The following is a 15,617-nucleotide window of genomic DNA, read 5'->3' on the forward strand; positions in this document are numbered from 1 at the left end:
CTTCTTTGTTCCAGTCATTCCCAAACAACATCTAATAGTCTCCCATATTTTCTACACATTTCCTAGTTTTGTTTTCAGAATTTTTTCTTTATTGTCTTGAAGTCATATTTATTATGAAAACATACTTGCTATGCTCTGAACAGTAATGTTAGATAGTTTAGGTTGAAGCATTGTGTTTGTTTAGGCAATCACTTCAAGGTTAAAGCTATTAATATTTTTTTAGTTGGCTGCAGATGAAATCCTAATTGTTTAAAGAGCCTATCACTTGTGACAGTCTTCAGAAGGAATCAGTTTATGAAATAAAAGTTTGTTTTCCTCGTGGGGTTTTAAAAGTTTTAGACTGCAAAGGAAATTCTTTAAAAATAATTGTAAATTTCAAAACTGATTTACTTAGAAATGTTTGTTTAAGCCTGAGTTTGGGCCAGATATTATCCTGAGCTCTAGAAATTGTATAGAAGAAAGAAACAGAACTTAAAGAAGTCAAGAATTGAGTGGGTGGAGAAGAGGAGGTTAAAGGGAGTAAGCAAATCATAATGTGTTGGGGTTTTCACAGATAAATAGTTAAGCTGTGATGCTGTGTTGCAGAATACAAATGGAGAGATTTGCATGGGATGCAGAAATATGGAAGACTAACCAAGCAAACCAGGAGAGACCAGCAATAGTGTCCCAGAGACCATGATGTCTGAGCCCAGTTTTCGAAGAATAGTAGGTATTCTTCAAAAGTGAGATTCTAAATAGAGGGAGCCACATAAGCAGAGGTGTAGGGTGGGTGGGTGACAGCATATTACATTTGCAGAGAATCTATAGGAAGTAATGAAAAAGATAAGCTTGAGAAGAAGGCAGTGGCTAGGTAACAAAAGGTCTTACTTGCCAAACTAAGGAATTTAAATTTTATTCTGAAATTTAGGGTACTAAGTAACTATTTTAAGTGATGGAAACTGTATTGCATGAATGCGTAGAGGATGAATTTAGGAGATTGAAGACTGCTGAACAGACTGAAGCCTAGAATTCAGCCTCCAGTGATGGGTGAAGGAGGCTCTAAGCTCAAGCAAGGATAGTCAGTGAAGAATATGTTGCATATGCTAATGTAGTAAGAATAGATAAGGCATAGTTTTTGCAGTCAAATAATTGGGGAAGGTGATTGACACACAGGGTAGATTAACTGCTGGGTTTCTGCCTTAGTTACCTGGATGGATGGTGGTGTGATATGCCTTGTAGGCAATATAGGGGTAAACAGTTTGATTTTATACATGTTAAATGAGTCATCCAAACCCAAAAGGTCAATTTGAGCTGGATGGCTTGAGTTAGGAGTAATTAAGATATAGTTAGTGAAAAGCTTGGCACATGTAAATTGGCCATGAGAATGTATAGATTAGAATGAGAAAGGGATCATGGATACAACCCAGGAAAACATCAATATACAAGAAGTAGATGAAGGAATTGTGCAAAGATGAAAAGGAATGGCCCTTTATGTAGGAGAAAAGGCAGAAGAGTGATGTCACTGAGCCCAAGGGATAAATGAATCTCAGATGGGCAGTAGTGTCAGGTGCTATAAATGAAGTAATAAGGAGAGTAAATTGGTAAATGAGATAATTGTAGACTTTGGCAAGAGAAATTTCACTGAGAGAGGGTGAACAAGTAGGCTGTTGAAGACTGTATTTCAAATATAATTGAAGGGAAGAATGACTTAGGGACCATTTCTAGTTTAATAATGTATACACTTGTTGAGGGTGGATTAAAGAAGACATTGCTGGGAGGAACAACTTTTCTGAAATAAATTCGAGTCATAGCATAGGTGGAGGAATTAACCTTAACTTCAGGGAGGAAAAAGCCCACATAAAGAAGGGAATACAGATAAGTGATTTGGAGGTGAAGGAATTTTCTGCTTGCTGACTCATTTTCTCTAAGATAGGAGAAAGACTTCATTTTTTTAAGAGTCTCAATTTGGATATTTGGGTGCTTAATGATATTAAATTAATGAGTTTCAATCCTTGCCCTGGGTGCTTAATGATATTAAATTAATGAGTTTCAATCCTTGCCCTGGGTGCTTAATGATATTAAATTAATGAGTTTCAATCCTTGCCCTGGAGGTTTTTTGGGAAGTCAAGGCTCTTGAGTTTTATTTCCTACCCTTGTTTCAATAAGAAAGCTCCATGTTTGTCAGTTTCATGTATTTGATAGTTGTTATTTTTAATTATAAGGAAAAAATTTGCTGGTGAATTAAAGTTTGAAAACTACTCAGGGAGGGAGAGAAAATGCTTTTTAAAAAGTGGTAAATCTGAAGAGACTGGAAAGAAATGTTAGAGTTCAATGTCCACAGGCATGTGGAGGTAGATGGAAAGGCATTCCAAATTGGGGAAAAAAGCTTATGCAATGACAAGGAGGCATGAAGTGTTCATGGTATTATTGCAAATTGTATTTTAAAACTTCATTCCTGTTTGTTCCTAGTATATAGAAATATAATTGGTTTTTGTATATTGACCTTGTATCCAGCAACCTAGCTAAATTCACTTATTTCTAATAGCTTCCTTGTAGGTTTTTTTGGATATTTTGCACATAACGATCATCTAAATAATTTCCATTCTGTTTCTCTTTTCCAATCATAATGTATTTTATTTATTTTTCTTACCTTATAGCACTAGTACAGGCCAGTACATTGTTGAATAAAAATGATAAGTATATTTCTCTATTTAATATTATGTTAGCTTTCTTTCCAGGCTGGGCATGGTGGCTCACACCTGTAATCCCAGCACTTTGGGAGGCCAAGACAAGAGGATTGCTTGAGCCCAGGAGTTCGAGACCAGCCTGAGCAACAACAACAACAACAAAATTAGCCAGGCATAGTGGTGCACATCTGTAGTCCCAGCTACTTGGGAGGCTGAGGTAAGAGAATTGCTTGAGCTCAGGAGGTTGAGGCTGCAGTGAGCTGTGATCCCACCACTGCACTCCAGCTTGGGGAGAGAGCAAGACTCTGCCTCCTCCACATGCGCCCCCCACCCCTGCCCCTGCCAAAAAATTGTTTGTGGATCCCTGTTATCAGAATAAGGACATTCCCTCATATTCCTAGTGTGATGTGAGTTTTTATCATAAAAGGGAGTAGTATTTTGTCATGTCCATTTTCTGCATTGGTTGAAATGATCATTTTGTTTTTCTCTTCATTCTTTTAATAGATAATTGTTTGAATTTTGGTGTTAACCAGTGTTTCATTCCTGAAGTAAATTCTACTTGGTCATGACATATCATCATGTATGTGTACTAGTGCCCAGTGTTGTGTTCTAAGAACTTAGATCAAAAAGAAATTATCCAAGTATCAAGGAAAGATGTAATAATACATGGAAATGAGGTACTCTTGGAAGGCAAGGCCAAGAGTAAGGCCAGGAGCAAAAGGCTCAGAGGAAGAGTAAATCTAGCATTTGTAGGGACCTGTAGGGAGACTGGCTTTGCTGGTGTAGAGGGCTCCTGGTAGGATAAAATAAAAATATTTGAAATGAAAGCTACAGTTATCCTGTCAGAGACTTTGAATGCTGTCTAAGACTGTAGGAGTTTGGATATGATGATGGACATATTAATTTACTATATTTCTGAGGAGCAAATGACCAACTTGAGACTATTTTAGGAAGAATTATCTGATAGAATAGATGATGGAAAGATGATTTGATCATTTCTGATTATGATCAAATGATTCAAAGATTATTTGATCATTGAGAAACTGAAGGACTGATTGTTGGGAGTAGGTCTTTGAGAGAGTCTGTGAGAAGAGTTCTTAATGAGAACTAAAAAGGTTATTTCTGTTCTTGGTGTCCGAAACTGTTCTGGTATTTTGCCAAATACTACAGATGGTAAAATTCTTAATTAAAGCTGACATGGTTATATTTTTAAAAATTTAGGTGCAATTAGTCTTTCAAGATCAGAAGATATTTAGTTAGTATCATAGTTCAGTCTGTTCCAAGCTGTAAAGTCAGTTATTTCAGTAATGTAATTTCTAAGATCTATAAAAAATGAAAATATTTTATTTTCTTATATAACTTTCTGTGAGAGCATTGAACAGTCAAGAAACTTGTATGTTTTCCAGCCCCCATTCTGCTTCAAGTTACATGGTGTCTAGCCTTTTCAGCTCTAGAAATTCCACATTATTATGTAATATCCTGCTTTATGGTTCTTAGTGGTGTATGGTATAGATCAACTCAAAATTTTAAATTTTCATCATATGAATTTTTGTGTAGAGATTTCAAGATGAGTTGATCTGAGAACAAAAAGAACTACAAAGAAATCTTACTATTTTCCTGTTGGTATATATTGTTCAATAAAACACTATATTGGTATATATTGTTTAATAAAACACTATATTGGTATATATTGTTCAATAAAATAATTATGTATTACGAATTAAATTTTCAACCTAAAAATCAGATTGTTCCAGGAAGATGGAATAGACAGAATGTACCTTTCCTTATTTATCCCATACATCTGAAACCTCGTATATTATAAACAAACATAAGACTCTGGTGATTCTTTTTTTTTTTTTTCCTTCAAGACGGTCTTGTTCTGTTCCCAGGCTGGAATGCAATGATGTGATCACGGCTCACTGCAGTCTTGACCTCCCAGGCCCAAGTGATCCTCCCACTCCAGCCTCCAAAATAGCTGGGACCACAGTCCTGTACCATGCACCACTGTGCCTGGCTATTTTTTTTTGTAGGGGTGGGTTTCCCTATGTTTCCCAGGCTCCAACTCCTAGGCTCAAGTGATCCTTCTGCCTTGGCCTCCCAAAGTGCTGGGATACAGGTGTGAGCTACCATGCCTGGCCAGTGGTGATTCTTTTGGCCTCATATATCCCAGACTTGGAGCTGAAGAAGATGGAAAACCCAGAAATACAAACAGAGACCCACCAAAAAAGGAAGCTCTAAGAAAAGTCTACTATCTCTACCCAAAGGACCAGGAATTGGGCAGTCTAGCAAGACAGAAAACTTTAGACAGCCACTCTACTTTAGTCACACAACCAGATAAAGCTGCTCCCATGACTATACACACCAGCAAAAGCCAAGTGGGAAGTCTAAACTTCTACCCTTGTAAGGATGAAAAGAAGGCTCATAAAACCCCTGCTGGGTGGTGTCAGAGAGTGCAAAGAGCTAGGTTATTCATCCACACTGGCTGGTAATGAGCACCTGCCCCATGCTAGCAATAATAGTGGGGGCCATGTGCAGAAAGGGCTTCTATCCCCACCCAGTAGGAAGAAGGCATCATTCCCCTTTTCTGGTCGGTTGGTGTAAGTGGAGGCCTAGTGCAGAGTAAGACCATTTACCCCTGCCCAGCAGTAATCAGACCACATTCCAACCCCACAGTGTCATTGGAGGCTACATAGGGAACAGGAATAAGTCACACTTAATACCTCCCAACCATGGTTATATCAGTGTAGGCCTAGTGAGCTCCCAGAAATTTCACCTACAGAAAGAAGTAAAATGGAGACCCTTATGTGGTATCTAGAGATGTCAAATGAGGAACATGAGCTTCTAGTCCCCCTGGTCAAATAAGATTCAGAGTTTCATAACATAATACTAAAAATATTCAAGTTTCAACAACAAATCATGTCAAGAGCCAGGAAGACCACTTGAATGAAAAATGACACTCTCTAGACACTAACAAGTTAGTGATAGACATGTTAGAATTATCTGACAAAGATTTTTAAGTAGCCATCATAAACATGTTTCAATGAGCAATTATGAAAATGTTTGAAATAAAAAGACTCAGCAAAGAAGTGAGAAAGAAAAAATGGAAATTTTAGGCTGGGCGTGGTGGATCACGCTTGTAATCCCAGCACTTTGGGAAGCTGAGGCAGGCAGACCATGGGGTCAGGAGTTCGAGACCAGCCTGGCCAATATGGTGAAACTCCGTCTCTACTAAAAATACAAAAATTAGCTGGGCGTGGTGGTGCGCGCCTGTAGTCCCAGCTACTCAGGAGGCTGATGCAGAAGAATTGCTTGAACTCAGGAGGCAGAGGTTGCAGTGAGCCAAGATCGTGCCACTGCACTCCAGCCTGGGCAACAGAGCCAGACTGTCTCAAAAAAAAAAAAAAAAGGAAAAAAAATGGAAATTTTAGAACTAAAATACGGTAACCAAAAATTTAAAAATTCACTGCATAGGCACAGCAGCAGAACTGAGAGGACAGAGGAAAGTATCAGTGGATTTAAAGATACAATAGAATTTACTCAGTCTTAAATACAGAGAGAAAACAGACTGGAAGAAAAGCAGAGACTCAGGAATCTGTAGAACTGTAATAAAAGACCTAACAATATAATCAGAGTTCAGGAGAGAGAGAAGAAAAAGTGGGCCTGGAAAATCTTTGAAGTATTAATGACTGGAAATTCCCAAGTTTAGAAATAGGTATGAACCTATGCATTCAAGAAGCTGAGCAAACCCCCAAAAGCATGAAACCAAGGAATCCACACCAAAACACATCGCAGTTCAACTTCAGAAAACTAAAAGAAAATCTGGAGGCTAGGCCGGGCTTGGTGGCTCACGCCTGTAATCCCAGCACTTTGGGAGGCCGAGGCGGGTGGATTAACGAGGTCAGGAGATCGAGACCATCCTGGCTAACACGGTGAAACCCTGTCTACTAAAAATACAAAAAATTAGCCGGGCGTGGTAGTGGGCGCCTGTAGTCCCAGCTACTTGGGAGGCTGAGGCAGGAGAATGGCATGAACCCGGGAGGTGGAGCTTGCAGTGGGCCGAGATTGCACCACTGCACTCCAGCCTGGGGGACAGAGTGAGACTCCATCTCAAAAAAAAAAAAAAAAAAAAAAAAATCTGGAGGCTAGAGAGAAAAATCACAGTTTACCTATAGAGATAAAAATCAAATGAAAACAGATTTTTCACTAGAAACCACAGAGGCACAACATTTTTCAAGTACTGAAATAAAATAATTTTTAACCCAGAGAAATGACATCGGCAGAATAGGAAGCCCTACTCCCTTGTTCTCCCACAGAGACGTCAACTAAACATCCAACTACAAATTGCTTTTGTGAGAATTCCAGACACTAAGAGGTTGTAGCATGCCAGGTAAGTGCAAAGACAAGAAGAGACACATCAAAATGGTAGAAAATTTTTGACATTTTACCCACCCTAGCCACTCCCACTGCCTAGCATGGCAAGGTGTGATCAGGAAAAAACACTCAGCTGTCAGTTTTTCCCTCAGGAGGGAAGAGTGGGCTGTGCATCCAGTGTTTTAGCTTTTCATGGCGCTTTCCAAGGGCATGGTTTCTGTCTCATGAGACTCAGAGTACTGACTGGAATTAGTAGTTTGGATGCTAGATTGGGGGCTGCTGAGAACAAAGGTGAGCACTGGAGCTTGTTACATACCAGAGAGACTGTAATACTTCAAACAGCAAGGGGAACAAGAGGTTACAATCTCTAAAGAAGAAGCAGGCAAAAACCTCATTCTATGCACAAGCCCAGAGAAGTAGCATCCCCTGAAGAAGTTTGAGACAATCCCAGAATCTCTAGTTGTGCTAAATGATCACAAGGCTATAAAGAAAGAGTGAAACACATCCCAATAAAAAGAAACTAACCTCCAGAAACCAACCCTAAAGAAATGGAAATCTGGCCGGGTGAGGTGGCTCATGCCTATAATCCCAGCACTTTGGAAGGCTGAGGCGGGGGGATCACTTGAGGTCAGCAGTTTGAGACCAGCCTGGCCAACATGGTGAAACCCCGTCTCTACTAAAAATATATAAATTATCCACGTGTAGTGGTGGGCGTCTGTAATCCCAGCTAGGTGGGAGGCTGAGGCACAAGAATCCCTTGAACCTGGGAAGTGGAGGTTGCAGTGAGGTAAGATCACAGCACCGCACTGTAGCCTGGGTGACAGAGAGACTTGTCTCAAAAAGATGCTAAAGGGAATTCTTTAAATTGAAAGGTAATAACAACATGAAATTATGAAAATAGAAAGAGCTCTGGTAAAGGTAAATACATAGACACAGAATCCCTTACTTAGTATTGTAATGTTGGAACATAAACCATTTTTAAGCCTGCTGTAGAATTTGAAAGAAAAAAGCAAAGCTAGGCCAGGCGCAGTGGCTCACGCCTGTAATCCCAACACTTTGGGAGGCTGAGGCAAGGGGATCACTTGAGGTCAGGAGTTCGAGACCAGCCTGACCAACATGGTGAAACCCCGTCTCTACTAAAAATACAAAAATTATCTGAGCATAGTGGCTGGTGCCTGTAATCCCAGCTACTCAGGTGAGGTAGGAGAATCGCTTGAACTTGGGAGGCGGAGGTTGCAGTGAGCCGAGATTGTGTCCAGCCTGGACAACAAAGCAAGAGACTGTCTCAAAAAAAAAAAAAAACAAAGCTGGGCATGGTGGCATGTGCCTGTAATCCCAGCACTTTCGGAGGCTGAGGTGGGAGGATCACTTGAGGCCAGGAGTTCGATACCAGTCTGGGCAACATAGGTAGATCCTGTCTCTACAAAACATTTAAAAAAATTAAAAACTGATTGCCATAAATTTTGGTAGATTAATTTTCCTCTCTGTCTCAATTTTCTTTGTCTACAAAGTCCACATTATCTGATATTAATACAGTAGACCACTTCAGTGCCTTTGACATTGAACTCATGGGATTCTGGGTGACCAGGGTCATTGTCCAATATCAAAAGAACATTCAAGGGCAGTCCCTTACTGGCAAGATACTTCGTGATTTCATGGACAAAAGCATTAGTGGAACCAGTCCAGAAAAAGTTTCTCATTGTCCAGGCCTTTTGGTTGTGTGCCCAAGAACGGAAAGTTCATACTTAACCTTTTCCCTCCAAGGCTTGGAGGTTAGCAGCATTATACATAACAGCAGTTCTGATCATAAACCCGACTACGTTTGCACAAAACAGTAGAGATACTCCATTCCTTCCTGCCTTTATTTTTTGTAAAGACAGCATCTCGCCATGTTGCCCAGGCTGTCCTGGAAATTGCGGTCTCGAGTGATCCCCCGACTTCGGCCTCCCAGGGTGCTGGGATTACAGGCATGAGCCACTGTACCCAGCCTGGCCTTTACCTTTCTTACAGCTCTCTGGGATTTGGCATTATTTCAGGTTTGCCAACAAAATAACATCCATCTGTTTACAAGATTTAAAATGTGGCTGGTGTGTCCTTACTTGTTCCTCCTGACCTTGTGAATTAACAAGTTTTCAAACAATCTTTACATTTGCTTTTAGTGGTACAAAGGAGGCAAAATACATTTTTCTTGCACATCCTATGTGGCTGAGGCCCCTAAGACAAAAGACAAATTAACAAGAGCAAAACATACAAGTTTCTTTAATACAAGTTTTACATGACACAGCAGCCTACACATAAGGAAATGAAGTCCCAAAGAAACAGTTTGTGTATTTTTATGCTAAATTTGATGAAGAGTCACAGAGAAATATAAATGGACAAAGAGGATATGATCTAATGGTAATACACTGGGGGCAACTTAGCAAGGCCTGTTTGTTCAAGAGTTTTCTCTGTGACCATGTGTTTTTAGCAATAAAGATGTTACTTTCCTCCACGTTTAGGGAGGGCAAATCTCACATGAGAATCTTATGACCTGCTTCAGGGGACGTTAGGAAATTCTTCCTAGGTTTTACAACCTGCTTCGGGGGAGACGTGTGGAAAAGTCCTTCCTGTTTCTTCTGTTTTCTCAAATGATGAGGTGCCATATTTTGGCAGTGTGTGTGTCCTGAACTACATCAGTACGTATTAGGAGGGAACAAAATTAGATGTGTTCTACCCAATCTGCCTTCTTTTCTTCTTTACTGTATGCTTTGAAGGCTGCAAAATTTCCTCTAAATATTCCCTTTACCTAAATCTTTTCTAAAAAGTTTCTAGTCTTTTAAAAAATGTTTAGCTTAATTACATTGTCAAAGAATATGGTCTTGTATGATACTAATTGCTTGAAATGTGTTGAGGCTACTTTACAGACTAGTATGAGATCATTTCTTAAATAAATATATGCTTTTCCATGTGTTTTCTTCAGTTTTGGGATGGAGTAGTCTACATGTCTATTCATTAATATAAAACTAATTTTGCTTTTCATATATTTCATATCTATAGTGACCTTTTTGTCAGCTTTTCTATTAGTTACTGAGAAGGTAGGTTAAAAACTCTTGAGGCCAGGGTGGTGGCTGATGCCTATAATCCCAGCATTTTGGGAGGCCAAGGCAAGAGCATTGCTTGAGCCCAGAAGTTTGAGACCAGCCTGGGCAACAGAGTAAGATCCCATCTGTACAAAAAAGAACACAAAACTAAAAATGGGTTCTGCCCATGTTTGCTTTATGTATTTTGTCTCTTATGTTATTAAATACATAAAAGTTTAAAATATTTTATTTCCTGGTAAATTAATGCCTTTTTTTTTTTTTTTTTTTTTAAGACAGAGTCTCGCTCTTGTCACTCAGCCTGGAGTGTGGTGGGGCGGTATCAGCTCACTGCAACCTTTGCCTCTCAGGTTCAAGTGATTTTCCTGCCTCAGCCTCCCTAGTCGCTTGGGACTACAGGTGCCCGCCACCACGCCTGGCTAATTTTTTTTGTATTTTTAGTAGAGACAGGGTTTCACCATGTTGGCCAGGCTGGTCTTGAATTCCTGATCTCAGGTGATTCACCCGCCCGCCTCCCAAAGTGCTGGGATTGCAGGCCTGGCCAGAGAGACTTCTTTAACCGGGATAAGGGGCCGCCTGGGAACCCCGCATCCCGCCCGGACACACCGATGACCTGCAGCGGCCACACCGTGGGCCCCCTCCGCTGGCCACTGGCACAACCTTGCCCTTTGGGGCCCTGTTCTTGCACACGCCGACGGCCTGGCCGCGCTGCAGCCCCGCAGCCCCGCAGCCTTGTGGGAAATGTAGTCTGGCGCTCCGGGCTGTAATCGCCGGTCGCGGCTGCGTCGGTCGCCGCTGCTCCCGCTCCTGCTGGGAGAGGGTGAGTGCGGGGCCGGGGGCGCGCGCTATCCGTGAGTCTTGTAGGCTCCCGCAGGAGGAGCTCAGGACTGCGGGGCGAGGCCCCTGCTTCCTGACGGCTGAGGGGCGGGCCTGCCGCAGATGGGCCGGGGGTGCGGCCTCTGCGCCTGTGGAGCGCCGGGCCTCCGGCTCCAGGTGCGCTCCCTCTTCCCCAGAGCTGGCGGCGGGAGCACACTGGCAGCCGAGTGTCCTGCGGCGCTGTCCTGGGCAGGCGCCGAGGTGGAATCACAGCCCCGGAGCAGCGGGGATAGGGGCTCGAACAAGGGCCCCACCGGCCGCCACGGGTCAGGGAGGGGCCCAAGGTTCCAGGAGTCGCTCGGGCCCGGGTTCCTCCCTGGCTGTCCCGGGACACGCTGCGACCGTGGAGCGAACCTAACCCGCGGACATCCCGGGGATTCTGGGCCAGAGGCTGGGTCTCTCTCTGCAGCCTCTGCCCTTTGTGTAAACCGGGTTCTCGGGACCCGCCCTCTGGTTCTCATTCCGAGGGCGCTGGCGTGGGCTCCCCTCCCATCTTTCCATAAGAATGGGGAGGCCAACCTGGTGCAGGCTTCTACCTCAGGGAATCTTTTTTTTTTTTTCCTTAAGCGATTTCACTGTAGCACAACTAGAAAATTCAGATTAAAACAGTCATTCAAAATCTATCTCTGTATGGCAGCGTGGATATGTGTATAAGCATAGAAACACTTTGTACTTTGTTTTTAAACAGAAATATGAATATTAGCAGCTTTTTCTCCGTCTATCTTTTAAAATTGAGTCATGAGATGCATTTGGTAAGGGGTGTGAAGTGCACAAATCTTAAGCCTTATAATTTTTTACTGGCCTAAACACCCAATGAAGATAGAAAATACACCTGAAAAAAACGTTGGAATATGTTGACACTATCTACTTATACCAGATTTTAAATACAGCTACGTCGTCATTTTAATGAGTGTGAGGGAAAGTATGGATGTGTCGTATTTAATCCTCTCCTCAGGTTTTTGTGTTAGGGTGGTTTTTTTTTCAATATTATAAACAGTATAGGCCCTCTGGCTGCATACATCTTTGCATTTTGTCTTATTCTATAAATCTCTTAAAAAGTGAAATTTCTAGGTCAAGGGTACAGTAAGGATTTTGATACCTCCTGTCTTATTCCCTCCAGAAAAGTTGCAGTTTGTATAAACACTTGCAGTGTAAGAGTGCCAGATTTACCCACACCAACTGTGAATGTTAGTATTCTCTTGAACTTCTGAGAGGTGCAAAAGACAGGATTGTTTACATTTGCATTTTGAACACTAATGAATATTTTCATGCAGTTTGCAGTTTGTATTTTAATTTTGTATCTGATACATAAGCATGTTTCCTGACTATGCAGAAACGTCACAGGTTCTTATGGTCACACATGAAAACCTTTTCTTCACGTTTGGGTGTTTGACATTGGCAGAGAAGCTGTCTGTCCCACGAGATCACAAAAATGTTTGTAGTTTCTCTTAGTACTTCCATTTTTTGTTTACATTTTTATTTGTTTCCAAATGGTAAGCCTTTGTTACAAGTTACTAATTTTTTCTTTCCTGATATGAAATGTTACTTATTTCATATCTTGAATGAAATATATATATACACACACGTATATAAATACATATGTATTTGAACCATTTAGGTTGGTAGAATTTTAATTTGTTCCATTGATGCTTTTCCCTGTTTGGCTATAACATCCATGATGGTGGAGAGTTTATCTGTTTTATTTACAGCTGTATCCACCCCTACCCCATGCAGTGGTGCCTGGTATACAGTAGGTGGTCAACAATATATCTGGTAAATAAGTCAGTAATACTGTATTCCAATTCTCGTAGCTTTATGAATACTGGTGGGCAAGTTGTCTCTCATCAGTATTCTTTTTTAAAAAAAATCTTAGTTGTAACACACAACTTAAAATAAAATAAAATAAAGAAGTTCATTAATTATGCTCTGTCACCCAGGGTAGAGTGCAGTGGTGTGATCTCGACACTGCAACCTCTACCTCCCCGGTTCAAGTGATTCTCCTGCCTCAGACTCCTGAGTAGCTGGGATTACAGGTGCTCACCACCACTCTCTAATTTTTTTATTTTTAGTAGAGAGGGTTTTGCCATTTTGGCCAGGCTGGTCTCGAACTCCTGACCTCAAGTGATCCACCCACCTTGGCCTCCCAGAGTGCTGGGATTACAGGCGTGAGCCACTGCTCTTGGCCCATATTAACTGTAAAATATTGTTACTTAGGCATAACTTGGTTGGGAATGCCTTAAGTTTATGAATTAAAGAAATGACATCCCAGTATATTGAGACATCTTGTACAAGAATATGTCATGTCTCTTTGTCTTTTGTCTTTATGTAGCTAAATAGGCATAATGAAGTGAACTTAATTCATGAAAATCATTTTCTTTATGTAGCTACTATCCAGGTCTTATTTAGTTTATTTATAGGTATTTTCATTGTTGCTGTTGCAGGAGTCTTGTTTCTCATGGCTTCTTTCCCTTCCCTCAGCTCTGCCTCCTTTGGCTTCTGTCCCTCCCCAAGGAAGAACCCCAGAGGAAGGAAGGAGAAAGCAATGGCTGCTTGGCCTCTGCCATTGGGAGCTCGGGTGAGCTCATTTTTCTCTCTCAAACCTCCCCCTTACTCCTGTACTGCATGTGGGCCTCACTTCTGAGGACAGGGTTATTGAAATAGCAGAATGCTGGATATTTTTCACAAAGCCCCCTCTGTGTTCCTGACCTCTGTTCCTAGCTGCCACTTACTCAGCTGGATACCCTGGCCTGCTGTGTTCTTGGTGCTGTTCAAGGGTCAGAAAGGGAAAACAGTTATATGCAAGCTGGTCCTGGTGCTTATAGGGCTTATGGGCTCTCAGGGATCATAAAAGAGGGCACATCTGCATGGGATACAGTCATAATTGCACCTGAATGTGGTAATAAGAACACGTGTGATTAGGGGCCCAGTTTATCGGTATTCCAAGCTTGAGTGAAGGGCAGGATCAGGGTGTTGGCCAGGAGAAGTAGGTAGGGTTTGCCCATCTCAGGGGTTGGGAAGGGGTAACTGGAAAGGATTTGTTATAATGGAGTCAGTGTGTCCAGAGTTTAAATCCCAACTCTACTATTTAATAGCTACATTGTCTTGGCAAGAGGCTTGACTTTCCTGAAACATTATTTCCTCATGGTCATAATAGGAATTACAGCATTAACTGTCTGCCGTGGCTTTTTTTGCTCAATGTAATGTTTTTCAGATCTATCCATGATATTATATGTAGTAATAGTTTGTTCCTTTTTGTCTTAAGTAGTGCACAGTTGAATATACCACCTTTTGTTCATTCACTTGTGACAGACATTTCAAGTTGTTTCCTGTTTTTAGCTATTATGAATAAAACTGCTCTGTACATTCATGTATGAGTCTTTTTGTGGATATATACTTTCATTTCTCTTGGGTAAATACCTAGGAGTGAAATTGCTAGATCAAGTGTACATTTGACTTTGTAACAAACAGCTAAACTGTTTTCCAAAGTATATGTACCATTGTACATTCCTTCCTGCAGTATTTGAGAATTCCAGTCGCTCTACATGCTCTTCCATACTTGGTGTATCCGTTTCCAAGAGCTGCTGTAATAAAGTGCCACAAATTGAGTGGCTCGAAACAATAGAAATTCATTGTCTCACAGTTTTGGAGGCCAGAAGTGTGAAATGAAGGCATTTGCAGGGCCTTGCTCTCTGAAACTTGTGGGGGAATCCTTCCTTTCCTCTTCCTAGCTTCTAGCTTCTGGTGGTTTGCTGGCATTCTTTGGTGTTCCTTGGTTCATGGCTGCATCGCTCTAATCCTTATCTCCTTTGTCATCTGATGTTATCCTTATGTGTTGATGTCTTCAAATAGCTGTTTTTCTTATAAGGATACCAGTCATATTTGAGACAACCCTATTTTCAGATGAGGTCACATTGCAAGGTACTAGAAGCTGGGACTTCAGCGTATCTTTTTTGGGGGACACAGTTCATAACACTAGGTATTACAAGCTTTTTAAATTTTAGTTATTTTCAAGGGTGGAAAATGCTATCTTGTGGTTGTTTGTTTTTTTTAACTTTTATTATGAAATAATTTCAGACTTTAAAAACTGCTGCAAGGCCGGGCACGGTGGCTCATGCCTGTAATCCCAGCACTTTGGGAGGCCGCGGCAGGTAGATCACTTGAGGTCAGGAGTTCGAGACCAGCCTGGCCAACATGGTGAAACCCCGTCTCTACTAAAAATAAAAAAAAAAATGAACTGGGCGTGGTGGCACACACCTGTAATCCCAGCTACTCAGGAGGCTGAGGTGGGAGAATCGTTGGAACCCAGGAGGCGGAGGTTGCAGTGAGCCGAGATCACTCCACTGCACTCCAGCCTGGGAGACAGAGTGAGACTCCATCTAAAACAACAACAACAACAAATGCTGCAAAAATAATTTCTGTATAGTCTTCATCTGAATTAACATTTTGCCATTTTTCTCTTCCTGTATACACACACATGTTTATGTATGTGTATATATGTTTCTGAACCATTTGAGAATAAATTGCAGACATGCCCATTTCACTCGAAGTGTCCGTGTGTGCTTCCTATTATCATACATAACAAAAATACAGTTATCAAAATGAGAAAACTTACATCAATACAATACTA

General features: G+C 41.3%; 1 protein-coding gene across 17 annotated transcripts in view; it reads left to right on the top strand.

The window, feature by feature from the left end:
- The first annotated feature begins 94 nt into the window (after positions 1-94).
- ZFP2 (ZFP2 zinc finger protein) overlaps positions 95-15,617 on the top strand; it is a 47,283-nt gene continuing 31,760 nt past the window's right edge. For 6 of the 17 annotated variants that reach the window (XM_063724543.1, XM_063724536.1, XM_063724541.1 and 3 more), the window contains exons 1-2: positions 10,848-10,934; positions 13,469-13,565. The gene's annotated coding sequence lies outside the window, so the exon portion shown is untranslated. Of the gene's footprint in view, positions 706-2,705; positions 2,884-10,847; positions 10,935-13,468; positions 13,566-15,617 lie in introns of those variants that run through there. The other 11 variants (XM_063724545.1, XM_063724548.1, XM_063724544.1 and 8 more) reach the window with 3 other exon arrangements.

The sequence above is a fragment of the Pongo abelii genome, chromosome 4, assembly GCF_028885655.2.
Source record: "Pongo abelii isolate AG06213 chromosome 4, NHGRI_mPonAbe1-v2.0_pri, whole genome shotgun sequence".
In the NCBI taxonomy this organism is placed as follows: domain Eukaryota; kingdom Metazoa; phylum Chordata; class Mammalia; order Primates; family Hominidae; genus Pongo; species Pongo abelii.